We start from the raw sequence: 14,800 nt of genomic DNA, 5'->3' as shown, positions 1-14,800 counted from the left end.
ACGAACCGCCGAAGAAAAATAGAAAGGTGACGCCGACACACGAAGACGCCATGACTGCTGAAGTTCTGCAAGAGTTAAAGTCTATGCGGAGCGAACTCACCGGTCAAATAAGGAAACTAAGTGCAGATCTAATTGACTTCCAGCAAGACACGAACGCCAGGTTAGTCAAGATAGAAAGTGCAATGTCGAAAATTGACGAGATAGAAATCCTGAATAACAAAGCTCAAGTACTTGACGAAGAGGTCGACCGAATCAAGGTTTCTTTAACCTCTACGAAGTCTACGGTTGAAGCGATGGACAGCAAAATGGAAGACTCCTTTAAAAAACTTCAGGAAAGTAACAGAGAACTTAAGAATAAACTGGAACACTTGGAAAGATACTCCCGCGACTTCAATATTCGCCTGATAGGGGTCGAAGAAGAAGAAGGTGAAGATTGCATGACCATTGTTTTAGACCACTTCACACTTCTTGGCTTCGAAGAAACTCACGGAGAATTAGAAAATGCTCATCGCACAGGTAGAAGACAGGAGGGCAAACCCAGGCATATTATTGCGAAATTGTACGCTAGACCATTTAAGAGGACCCTACTTCGAGCCCCGAAGAACCAACAGAGTAAAAACTTGCTTAATGGAGTAAGATTAGTCGAGGACTTTACACCCGGTGATTTCGAACTCCGCAAGAAAGCTCTACCGATGATGAAAAAAGCTTTTGAAGAAGGCAAGAAAGTACGTTTTACAAAAGGCAAACTGTTAATCGACGGTAAGGTTGTTCCGGTACAATAATTAGATTAAAATAGCGGACTAAACTAGTATGAAGCAGCTATTATAAAATATTATACTATTTGTTTTGGATATACTCACTTCGGAGCGAAGCTAAGATCAGCGTGTAAACAACGCGCAATGATAGTGGCCAAAACGCTAGCGACGCTTGTGCATTGCTGCACATCCGCGAATTTTCAAAGTGTGTGCCTGCTGTTTTTCATGTTCTTTTTCTTCGCTTTATTTTTTAATGTACTATACGAACCAAATTATTTCTTTACCTCAAACACCTCAAATCGCAGTATAAAGATTAGATCTACAATATTTATTTTAGGCCCGGTTCATACGTCGAACTTTACATGAGCCGAACCTAATACCTATTAAGGTCGACCCAAATAATTATGTTCGGCAGTTGATTCAGACGTCGAACCTAACTGAAGTCGAACTTAATTCAAGTTAAAGTGAGAAAGTAGATTTTCTTGGTCAGCGGCTGTTGTTTTTACTCAACAAGATTTAAAATGGCGGGAAAGATGAATTCTTACATGGACGAGCTTGTTTGGTAAAATAATAAAGACAGGCCAAACACGACTCCTACTGGTCGAGATAGGAAGAATATGACCTTCAAAGCTAATTTGTTTTTACGAGTACGTCTTTCAAAGATCTCCCTTTTCTGTACGAAAGTAAGGAAGAGTCTTAGTAGATCTCCCTTAGCAGAGGCAGATTTTCTATCAAGTGTTATTTACCAGGAGCCATAATCAGGGATGGAGACCGTCACGTGATGCCATTTTGACTTGTGGGCCTGTCCCCATGTGTTGTACCAAAAAAATCTAATTTTAGAAAAAAATTGCGCCATACGCGCGTGCGCGCACGCGTGTAAACGGCCAGGATCGCGCGTGGAGAAATTGAAATTTTTTTCCACCCGTTCAAAATGGCGTCCAAATTTTAAAATTCTGCCAGGGAATATCTCCTCAGTGCCCACATTTAAGGAATTAGACTCTCACAAAGAAAAGGTAACAATTGAAAGAAGACGGGAAAAGTTGGAATAAGCGGCCTATTGATCTCTTGACTCTCACAGTAAAGTCAAAAAGGCGCCAAAACGGTGGCGCTGCGTGCGTTACTACTGTTGAATGAATGAAAAAAGCTTACACTCTACGGACATGTACTCAGACAGGTAAGGACTTTTTTATCTTTAGTGAATTTTTTCTCAGCTGCTTTCTGTGTCACATATAAGGTAGTAGCCCCACGCAAATTTGCGTGTATTCACGCGGGTATATGACATGAGGGAGGGGGGGGGGGGGGCGATTTTTTCTAAAAAATATTTTTTTGGTACAACTCATGGGGATGCGTGGACCCCACGCTTATGGTCTGCATCCCTACTTATGGCTCCTGTATTTACTCATCTGAAATGTTTTAGGTTAGGCACAGAAGGGCGATATTCCATAACAAACCTCAAAATGTTTTTGCGGGTTTTTAGTTTGTTTTGTAGTGCCGACATTCTTTCGCGGAGGTTGACTTCTGAAAGAGTTTTATTATAAGGTTATCGAGGTAACCTCTGTTGCGTAATCTCTGTTTGAATAGAGTAATGTTTTCTTCAAATGTTGTTTTTGAAGATTTTCTTCTGAGAAGTCTTGACGCTTCGCCTTTGATATAGCCTGTATTGGAAAGTTTCTGTCGGTTAGAAGTGCGTGTGCACATCAAGAATAGATTTTTTTTATCTTTCGCATCTCAGACAAGTATATTTAGTTGTTTCGAATCAAGAAGAACAAGCACATTCCTCTTTTCCCGCCATCTTGTTCAGAATGAAGTCCTTTGCGCACATGCCAAGTCGATGGAATGCACAGACCTCTGGGATAGATATAATTTATATAATTTATACGTAACGTATGCATTTGGTTCGGCACATGAAAAGTTCGACGTCTGAATCGAAGTCGAACTTTTGCCGTTCTATTCGACTGGCGCAGTCGAATAGAACGGCGGGTCGACCCAAATACAAATCTGTCGATCCTAACTGATTCATACGTCGATCTTTACATGCGCCGAACCAAATGATTAGGTTCGGCTCATGTAAAGTTCGACGTATGAACCGGGCCTTAGCGACTTGCTATTTGTTGATATCCATTCCCTCTTCAGAGTATATATTTTTTATTGTATTATCCTTGTTTGCTTTTATTTGGTCAAATGATTACGGGTAAACTTATTTCACTAAACATCAGAGGCATCAGCAACTTTCGAAAACGAAAAACAATTTTCACCTGGTGCAGAAAACAAAAAGCAGATATTATATTTCTACAGGAAACTCATTCGACCGGGAACAATGAAGCCCAATGGAAAAGGGAATGGGGCGCCCCATTCTTCTGCTCCCACGGGGCTAACAACGCCCGTGGGGTTGCGATTTTGATTCGAAATAATTTTGATTGTATCGTTGAACAAAAGGTAGCTGAGGCATATGGCAGATTTCTCATACTGAAAGTGATACTCAATGGTGAACAAACCCTTCTAGTAAACATTTATGGTCCAAACAGAGACAATGAATTAGTTGCCTTCTATCTCTCGCTATTGCAGACTATTGTGAGAAATGATTTTGATACTATTGAAAATATTATTATGGGTGGAGATTTTAATTGTCCATTAAACCCCACAGTGGACAAAAGAGGTGGTAACCTCTTCCCAAGGCAATCTGTAATTAACACAATAGAAGAGCTACAATCAGAGCTGGATTTACATGACATTTGGCGCATTAAAAACCCTACGACACGTAGTTATACATGGAGTCAATCGGAACCCCCAATTTTTTCTAGATTAGATTACTGGCTAATTTCAAACTCTCTAGCGGATAATGTTTGTTCGGTCGATATAATACCCTCTATCAAAACAGACCATTCCGCAATCCTAATAGAATTTCAAGGTGTTGCTGCAAAAGCTAAGGGTCCTGGGATTTGGAAACTTAATTGTTCCTTGCTGAGTGACGAGACTTACGTTGAAAAAATAAATTCTCTAATACCTAAATGGGTACAGGAAGGTTAGATCGATCTTGAAGACCTGCGATCAGTGTGGGACTGGGACTCCAAATATTTTTTCAACTTGGAAAAACGAAATCATATAAAAAAGCATATTCGGAAACTTCATATGAGTGGGGTGATTACAACTGATCCTTTTGAAATTTTGGATGCTGGTAAGACCTTTTATGAGAACCTTTACAAATCTAAGCGGAATAGCCGGCAACAAAATGAACAATCTTTCAAATTTGAAGACTTGCCAATGCCAACTCTGTCGAATGAGCTCAGACAAAGTGGCGAGGGAGCGATTAGTTTGGAGGAATGTACTGAAGTTTTAAACTCCTTCCCTCCAAATAAGGTTCCAGGTAACGATGGATTACCGGTAGAATTTTACAAAATATTTTGGGCTTCTATTGGAAACCGTCTAGTAGAATGTTTTAATGTATCATTTACAAAAGGAGAATTGAGCTCATCACAAAAGCAGGCTGTAATTACTCTCATTGAAAAAAAAGACCTAGATCGCTGCGACCTAAAAAACTGGAGGCCGATTTCTCTTTTAAATGTTGATGCAAAGATTGTTTCGAAAGTCATTGCCGAAAGGATGAAACGGTTGCTACCGGGAATAATACATCATAATCAAACTGGATACATTCCCGGAAGAAACATCGGAAAGAATATACGTTCAATTCTTGACATAATGAGTTTCACGCAAGCTAAAAATTTGCCAGGCCTTTTGTTATTTATTGATTTTGAAAAAGCTTTTGATAGCTTAGAATGGCATTTTCTTAAAAAGTGTTTGGAGCTATTTAATTTTGGACCTGACCTTATAAGATGGGTTAATACTTTTTACAAAAATGTAAAAAGCTGCATAATAAATAATGGACTATGCTCCCACTATTTTAATGTTGAGCGTGGGGTTAGACAGGGAGATCCCCTCTCTCCGTATCTCTTTGTCATTTGTGTTGAAATATTGGCTATTGCAGTACGAAACGATGAAAATATTAAAGGGATTAAAATAAGTGATTCGGAAACTAAATTACTTCAGTTTGCTGATGATACAACTGCCATTTTAGCGGATTTGAACTCTGCTCAAGCTTTGCTTAAACTACTTAACGATTTTGAGAAAGTCTCGGGCTTAAAACTGAATGTTATGAAAACAGAAGCCATGTGGATTGGATCTCTTCAAAATTGTGAAGACGAACCTCTGGGATTCAAGTGGAAAACATGTGTCAAATTTTTGGGCATTTTCATTACATACGATGTAAAGATACTTGTTGAGAAGAACTTCAAACAAAGATTGAAGAAAATCGCAAATTTAATAAATCTTTGGAAGTCAAGAGGTCTATCAATTCATGGCAAAGTGAGCATTATCAAAGCAATACTTCTTCCCAAAATGATTTATCCTAGCTCTTTTTTAAGTACACCAGCCACGCTAATAAAAGAATTTAACGCTTTGGTGTTTAATTTTTTGTGGAATGGGAAAGATAAAGTCATTCGACGCTCAACGTACGCGCCTTATGATTCTGGTGGTCTTAAAATGATTGACTATGAAACTATTGTAAAGGCATTAAGAGCGAATGCCCACAAGAATCAAACAAAATCGGAAAATAGCGGCAAAAGTGTAAAAACTCAAAATCGCTCAAACTTTGACTATCAGTAGTCCACACTGAGTTATTTATTGCAATGTAATTTATTTGTCAAAAAACTTTTTGTTTTGGCAGAAAATGACTATAATAAATTTCGTTGCTAGTCACGAGAAATTTCGACTTGAAAATTTAAAGGTTTTTAAGCAAGCCGCTCGCCTTAACTGTAGAGCAAGAAGACATCCACTTATTATCAGCTTATTCTACATCTCTTCCCGATTTGATTTCATTATTTTTATGAAGTTTGAAAAAAACATGACATCGAGAGGGACCTGAACGAAATCTCACTGTTACTCTATGGAAAGGACGAGCTAAATTTAAAAGATTATTTACCACGCTACCTTTATCACGAATGGGATGAAATTTCAACAGTAAAGGTAGGAAGAAATGGACTCTTAATTGATGTAACGTTTGTTCTGGGGAAATTAAATCGTTGTCTATAACAGAACGCTAAAACCCACTGAAATACAGGCAAATAAGAGATTGCGTGAGAGATCGTGACAGAGGTTACAATATCCCATTTTACAGTTGTGTGCTAAGTGACCTGGTCTTTGATTCTAAGCGAGGCTGGGGGTGACCTTGTTTTGATACAAACCTCACTGCTTTTCATATGCAGATCAAACTGTTCTTATGCTCACTATTTGCATTTACATATGAAAAGCAGTGAGGTCTGTATCAAAACAAGGTCAACCCCAGCCTCGCTTCCAATTCAAGACACTAAGCACACAACTGTAAAATGGCCTATTGTGTTCTACGGATATTTAAGCCCGAACTCGATATTAACGCGGTTCATAAAACAACAGCATTCTCTTTTGAGAATGTAATGTTTTTCCCGTATTATACGACACTTTGTTCGTACTTTGTGTAAACAAATTCATAACTCCCAGGAAAAAAAAAGTTATGGCATCGCGAGACATCGGGAGGTGTTCTTGTCTCGGACCCCTCAATGTTTTAACTGTAGTTTCCTTTCGAAGTATACCTATTTGTTTGTTGCGTGTGAGATAATTTGTCTTTATTATATTCGGTTGTGAGAACTACAAACTCACTCGTCTTATTTAGCATGAGACCTGATCATGACAATAAATGCTATTATTGCCTACTTGTGACAGCTTTGATTGGCAACAAAATTTCAGCTGCTTGTATATAAACGCCGTATTTCCTCGAACAAAGCTGGGGCGATTTTTTCCACACCAAAAGAGGACAATTATTCGAGCGAAGGCGATTATTCGAGGGAGAGGATTATTTCAAATATTGCTCTCTAGAATTTGTGTTCTACGTATTTTGTTTCATCATTAAACCCATCAGGAAATAATCGCATCAAATAAACCGAAAATACGGTGAGGGTAAAAGGAGGAATGAGTTTGCGGAATGGAATGTGGAATGACGTGCGGAATGGCATAATTATGCAAAATAAGAAGTGCGGAATGACATAATTATGCGAGATACGATTTATGCATAATGACTCACAGAAATACATTAAACTGAAAAAGCGCGCCTTTTTTTGGGCGCCAATTTGCAAATACAGCCTTTTTGTAACCATTTCAACCGAAGAATGCATCACAAAAACCCAAACAATGGTATCTTCGAATTCAAACTTTTTTCCTTCGATTCTCATCGCATAGCCGTTGATGCAACATAGCAGCTCGTGGACTTTTATCGTTCGCGAGTGAACACAAGATTTGTAATACATTTGCATTAAAGAGGCTTATTTATTTACGTAACCTGGTTTCTATTCCACACGAGTCGTCCGCCATTACCGGAGATGTATACAACTCAATCGAAGGCTGGTTAAACTTGACATGTTTCAAGCTTTCACAGCGCCTCGCAGGAAAAAGACGTTAGTAAAGAACCGCCTCTGTTTATTTTTGAAACGATATGTCACTTGTCGAGGATTTATCTGGTTATGACGAATGTGTTGTGGTTCGGTCATGCTCATTTCCGTTGTTTTACGTTTTATATTAATCAATTTATCATACACAGCCAAACACACACACACGAAAAAAATAAATAAATAAATGAAAACGAAAATAAAAATTTAACCGCAATCTATACCGCAGAACTCTTTCCCCGTATTTTGACGTGTAGATTTCGGCTTTTTATTTTCGAAGGAAGGATCTTGATGAAACAAATAAAATTTTCAACTCCAACATTTTATTAGAAACAATATCTAAGCAATTCGGGAAAGATTTCCGCACAGCCCCATACATTATTTATCCATGCACAACTGTCACACTAACCCACTTCCAAAAACGACGAGCGTGGAAACAGAGTGTGAGTCGCAAAATGTATAGATAATTATGCATGGGGCTGTGCAGATATTTTGACGCAACTCGTACTAAAAATACTGTAAGAGACTAATGTCACTTGAAGCCTATTTTCTTGTATTGTACTGGCGATCCCATACCATAAAATCTCGATTTTGGAGAGGAAACATGAAATTCAGTCCACTTTGGAGAAGAGAGGGGTAGGGGGAGGGGAACTGCAATAACTGTTGCAACGACGGTGTTGAAATAACACCCATGCCCATTTTTAACCATGAATAGTGCATGTCCCTCTGACTTATCAGTGATGGAATCACCTTCAGCGAGTATACTTTACAGTTAGAAGAACTTGCAAATAAATCATACTGATAACATCCCAAAATATTCCTAAGATGGAGAAAGCTTCTTCACCACTGTGACAACTATCATCCATCACAATGGCTGAACAATCCAGTCACATTGTATTTTATTTTCAAAGTATAAAACATGTTAACCCAAACATTGTTATTCCGATCTTTGAAGTGGGTATCTAAGTAGGTGTTTCAACATTATGCTAGCTTATAGTGGGGCAAAGCCTTAAAGAATATGTTAGTATTATATACTGGTTTTTCGGCTTTTTTTTCTTTCTTCTTCTTTTACTGACCATTTTGTCTGATACTTGAACTGTCTCAGACAAATAAAAACTAAAATTGATCAGTTTTTAGAATTTGCTTTTAAATTTTGGCTTTATTAAATGATAATGCATCTTTGTTGTATACTGGCAAGGTTCCACATTAAATCATTTTTTTTTTGACATTTTACAAACTGTAAGCAAGAACATTACAACATCACTTTGAAAACCATAAGTTTGTTGAGTTGTTTTCAAATTACATTACATAACTAATTATGTAATGAACAACTCATTTTTTGGCGTGAACACAGCCTTGTTTATATTATGCTCAAGTATCTTCAAACTTTATGTTAAATGAAGATACTGTTTGTAGAGTTTTCATATTACAAGCGTTATATATGTGGACATGGAAACTGCTATGACAACTAGAATTACCAGCTAAAGTTATGGTGGATATAGTTTTGGTTGTCATAAGAGAGGATCAAGTATATGTGTGGGCTTAATCCTCTAATGGTCTTACATGACTTATTGGAATGATGACGATTCCCCTTGGTTTATTTTTAGGTCAGTCATCAAGAATCATAAAAATTAATTTTTTAAAAAATTATGTGTACGTAAACAGAAAACAAAAAAACTCTGGTTGTATGGTTGACCTAAAAAAAAGTCATAAATAGTGAACAGCTGGATATGTATCAGAACATGTATAGAGAATTCATACTTTTGATCCTCTCTTGCTTGTTGTTGTTGTTGCCAAACGTTAACTCCATGTGAACAGTTAGTTATTATTGCTCTACACCCCAAGGGGAAATGGGAGGTCAATTTTAGGGCGATGTAAAAATGCTTGTCCCTGACAGGGGTTGAAAACGTGCAGTTTTGTACCATTGCGGTGGAAATCTGAATCTCTGCTTACAAAACCTCAAAGGAAAGCTTTTTTGTTCTGTGTAATGAGGAAACTGCTTGATTATTTCAATATTTTGTTTTGGTGACCCTTAAGGAAACTACATTGGGGCCACACCTATGCCAAGAGAGTCTGGTACAATTTAGAACATTCTGTTCAACATTTTTGACGGCTTGTCCCTTCAGTTTTATGTAAGAGTCCCCCCTTCCCCTGGGGTGTAAGTGTGGTTACATTACATGTTTGTAGGGATACTTGAGTTACTGTTGTTGAGCTACTGAGCAATCCAACTATTGTTGGGTTTACCTCTGCGAGACCTGTGATACTCACCAATCAGATAAAACAAGGAAAACCAAAAAAGTCAACCATAGGTTGAGTCTAGGAAAACTTCACAGGCTCTTGTAATGAGGCACAGACCATAATACCGTAAAATTCCGGTTACGGGTGGGGATACGTAAAAAGGAAATGTCACCGGCTTTTTTAGGGGCAAGGGGGGGAGGGGTGTTACGTGTTTATATAAAGATCAAAGATGGGCCTATAAGTGGAAGAGTGGTAGGGGTTTATCACGGAATAAAATTTTCGTTTACAAATAGATGGCCCAAAAATCGAGGCGATTTATTAGCAGGGGAGGGGGACTTAAAACCGGGATTTCATGGTATGGGATAACCAGTACAATACAAGCTTATATCGATTCTTTAAAATAAAATAAAAAAAAAAAGAAAAAAGAAAGTAGATAAGAATTACGGTATGGTATTAATTACCGAGGCTTCAAGTGACATTAGTCTCTTACAGTATTTTTAGTACGAGTTGCGTCAAAATATCTGCACAGCCCTATGCATAATTATCTATACATTTTGCGACTCACACTCTGTTTTCACGCTCGTCGTTTTTGGAAGTGGGTTAGTGTGACAGTTGTGCATGGATAAATAATGTATGGGGCTGTGCGGAAATCTTTCCCGAATTGCTTAGATATTGTTTCTAATAAAATGTTGGAGTTGAAAATTTTATTTGTTTCATCAAGATCCTTCCTTCGAAAATAAAAAGCCGAAATCTACACGTCAAAATACGGGGAAAGAGTTCTGCGGTATAGATTGCGGTTAAATTTTTATTTTCGTTTTCATTTATTTATTTATTTTTTTCGTGTGTGTGTGTTTGGCTGTGTATGATAAATTGATTAATATAAAACGTAAAACAACGGAAATGAGCATGACCGAACCACAACACATTCGTCATAACCAGATAAATCCTCGACAAGTGACATATCGTTTCAAAAATAAACAGAGGCGGTTCTTTACTAACGTCTTTTTCCTGCGAGGCGCTGTGAAAGCTTGAAACATGTCAAGTTTAACCAGCCTTCGATTGAGTTGTATACATCTCCGGTAATGGCGGACGACTCGTGTGGAATAGAAACCAGGTTACGTAAATAAACAAGCCTCTTTAATGCAAATGTATTACAAATCTTGTGTTCACTCGCGAACGATAAAAGTCCACGAGCTGCTAGCGCTATGTTGCATCAACGGCTATGCGATGAGAATCGAAGGAAAAAAGTTTGAATTCGAAGATACCATTGTTTGGGTTTTTGTGATGCATTCTTCGGTTGAAATGGTTACAAAAAGGCTGTATTTGCAAATTGGCGCCCAAAAAAAGGCGCGCTTTTTCAGTTTAATGTATTTCTGTGAGTCATTATGCATAAATCGTATCTCGCATAATTATGTCATTCCGCACTTCTTATTTTGCATAATTATGCCATTCCGCACGTCATTCCACATTCCATTCCGCAAACTCATTCCTCCTTTTACCCTCACCGCCGAAAATAGGCTTTTAAAGTGTTTTAAATTTGGCTTCTTGATTAATTTTCAATGTCAATATCCTTGGCGTCAGAGCTTGAATCGTTACTGATCAGTTTTGCTGGATAAAAAAAAGGAGATGCCGAGAGGGGTGGGGTGAGGGCGATCATTCGAGAGAGGCGATTACTTGAAATATTTTGGTCAAAGGGGAGCGATTCCTGGAAGGAGGCGGGTACTCGAAGGACGGGTACTCTTTTAGAACACTGTATTTCATAAAACTCCGGCCTTCAAGTTCTTTCCGCGTCAGGGAGTCATACATCTGAGTGGCATATATACAATAAAAAATTACTGCTAAATGAACCTTCACATTTACAACAAAACGTATGTAAGATCCTAGTCTATTATTCACTGTAACTTTCTATGAATGTATGTCGTGGTGAATAAATAAATAAATAAATAAATAAATAAATAAATAAATAAATAAGTAAGTAAGTAAGGAAGGAAGGAAGGAAGGAAGGAAGGAAGGAAGGAAGGAAGTAAGTAAGTAAGTAAGTAAGTAAGTAAGTAAGTAAGTAAGTAAGTAAATAAATAAATAAATAAATAAATAAATAAATAAATAAATAAATAAATAAATAAATAAATAAAACGGCTCGTGTTTTCCTGCCCTAAAGATTAACAACATGTACTGTTTTCATTTCGAGCACTTGCTGGCTTGACAACTGCAGCCCTGCACCAGGTTTGAAATCATGTCCACGAATGGCTTTTTCCGTTTGACTTTAACTTCTGATGTGTCAAGTCCGAAGGCTTCACAGATGTTCCGTAACATTACAGTCAACCCAGGTCACGCGTGAACGATATTTTTGAAATTTGAACGGAGTTTTGAAATTTACATCTCAGTTTTTAAAAAATCGCCAACGAGATTTCAGAGTTCCCATGTAAATTTCACTAGCTTACTGACGGTATAAAGCTATGAATTTTTCTTTACATTGCAAAATTGAATATTTCAAGAATAACAATTGTTTCCCAAGTATTTTGAACATTTTTTTTAAAGTTAATGCTTCTTTTTCGGAACGATTTCCAGAAAAGGGTCCAACATTCCATTCACACGTCGGACATTACAAAGAGAAATTCGAATGTTCATTTCATTCTTGCAAATACTGTTCACGCGTGACCTGGGTTGACTGTAACACTGAAAGTGAGCTAAGGATGGAGTTAAAGGGCCCTAGTCAGCCACACCTTTGTTTTTGTTTATATGCGAGAGTTTGGCTATTATATTTTATTCGCAGCATGTGGAAATGAACGAAATCACTGTGAAACTACTAAAGATAATGTACAGTAAAGCAGTAAGATTCCACTTCACGATGCAATATCAATGATTTCGATGGCATCGAAAATGGCGGAGGCTGACTAGGGTCCTTTAATGACTAGCTCACAAATGTTGTAGGAGTCATATATATCGGATGTGAATGCTGCTATCGGTTAGTGCTGCACAATACAAGAAAACTAGCTAGCTTTATAAAGCGCGTTACTCTAAGTAAGAAAGTTCGGTGGGAAAAATTCCACAACTTTTGCGTGGAACTCGTTTATAATTGGCTATCAGTATAGCAACACGCTCAAATAGTTAATTTCAAGAGTCAGCAAAATAATGATTTCCGAGCCTAAAATTAAGCAAAAACTAGAGAATTAGTCTCTGTTTTGATCATCGGCATACGGTTTTTTTTTAACTCGTAAAGAAACTCGTAATCATCCAAGTAAAGAGACAAATATGTGCACTACTGGCTACGTGAAAATTGGGGAGGCAGCGAGGGAAAGCTTGAATGAAACAAATATGCTGTTAAACATTTTATTTATCAAACAAAATGATGAATAATAAAAATCAGCAACAATAACAAGGCCATCAATGTATTTCCATCCGGTTAGGTCTGAATTAAAGGTCTGCATGTTTCCCGAAATACGTACGTTTGCAATATTTGTCACGGTGCGTCACGCAATCTCGGTTTGATTTTGCGATTTTGTCAGATTTTGAGCGATCTTCCACAGAGCACAATTAAGTTTCCCCAGAAAAATTTTTATTTCAGGTAAAAGCCCATTTCCTCCTTACTTCACTCTTACAGTTTCATTTGATTTGTGATAAAGGTAGTAGGATAAATTATGTTTTCAATTTGGCGAGCGATTTCTATAGATTTACGGGTCCCTTTTCTTCTGGTCGGTCTCAGTGTTACAAGCTCGATCGATCTTGATGGGAATTAAAAGATAAAACCTTAAAAGGTTGTAAAACAAGCTGATAACAAATAAATGTCTTCTAGCTTTATCAGAAGGGCAAGTGGGTTGCTTCAAAATAACTGATTTTTTAGCCCGAATTTTCTCGTGTCTGGCTATGAAATCAATCTTGGTCATTTTCTGCTAAATCAAAAAGTTATTTCACAAATGAACCACACAGCAATGAATAACTCAATATGGACTACTAATAGCCAAAGTTTCAGCTATTTTCAAAATTTGAAAGTTTGCCACACAATGTTCGATTTTTGTGTGCACGCGCTCTTAAAGTCTTGGCGTAATCTGGGGTAGTCTTTTAAACAACGCTTTTTTCCCCACCGTATGAATGCCTAGAACAAGCTTTTTATATAAAGTGGAATTTAAAAAAATGGCTGACATTTGAAATATTCTTTGGTTTGCATTCAAATTAGCCCTACTAACCTTGTACGGTGCATATATTCTTGAGTTAAAAAATCAAATGAATATTTTACCGAACGAAGCTAGTCGGGACAAAAGAAAATGTCAGTATTTTTTGTACCAGGTCTATTGACTGTTTATAAATTAATCTGTAGTGAGTTTTTGATTTTGTCCTGAACAAGGGCAACTTACGTGTGAGGTCATTTGCTACACCCAAAAATATTCAAGTACCACTTCTAAAATCCTTCACCTTCCCTCTGGCAAGGTTAATCCAACCCTAATTAATGGGCATCCACAAAAGTTGAAAGAAAAACATTAATAAAATTTAGTTACCAGCTTATGTTGTCAGTTTCTTGTAGTTTGTATTAACATCAAATTTAATAGTCGCTACAGTACTGTAGTCGTGTGCTGAGCTGTTTTTTGCGCGAATGATCCACACATCAACTAGGTGACCAATAAGGAAACTTAAATTGGCCTGCAATGTACAGAAGTATTATTGTCGTAACGGTAAAAATGACGTTGTGTTTCTGATAAAACCTGCGATCAGGCGCTCCTTTTTCGCGCTCCCCGAAGAAAAAGAACGCCTGATCGCAGATTATTTCTGATGCAAACCCTTTGTTTCAGTTAGTTGTGCGGTAAAATTTGAAGATGTTAAATTAAATTCTATTCAAAACTCATAGTTTTAAAAAGGCGTCCCTCCCCCCTCCCCTTGTCACCCTTCTTGGTTCATTAAAATAAATAACCGGCCTAGCGGCTCATGAGAGCTGTTTTAGCTTTACGCGCTTCCTGTTTGAGATACGCGCCAAAAGAGGATTAAAGTCCTTATATAGAATTCATTAGCTGATATCAGTCAAATTAACAACACACAGTTAAACTGGTTTCACCCAGGGATGATTTGTTTGCCCGACTTGTGTGCAGTTTTCGGATTTTCGATGCTGGGTGTTTTGTTTTCAATTTTTCGGAGCAAGCGTTAGGTTTTTAGTTTTAGTTGCATCGTTTTCTATGGCGTTGGCTCTTTCGATATTCAAGTTTTAAGATGCATCATTTTCGAGCCTTGGGTGTTTCGTTTTCGAGTTTTACGTGCATCATTTTCAAATATTGCGTGATTTTTTTTTCGAGTTCAAGGTGTCTTTTGTTTTCGAGTTCACAGTGCTGTTTACAAACGACCTTTTTGTCT

Source organism: Pavona decussata, unplaced genomic scaffold (genome assembly GCF_977016875.1).
Source record: "Pavona decussata unplaced genomic scaffold, jaPavDecu1.1 SCAFFOLD_38, whole genome shotgun sequence".
NCBI classification, from domain to species: Eukaryota; Metazoa; Cnidaria; class Anthozoa; order Scleractinia; family Agariciidae; genus Pavona; species Pavona decussata.
The sequence above is the reverse complement of the archived record's forward strand: the minus strand, read 5'-3'. Positions refer to the sequence as shown.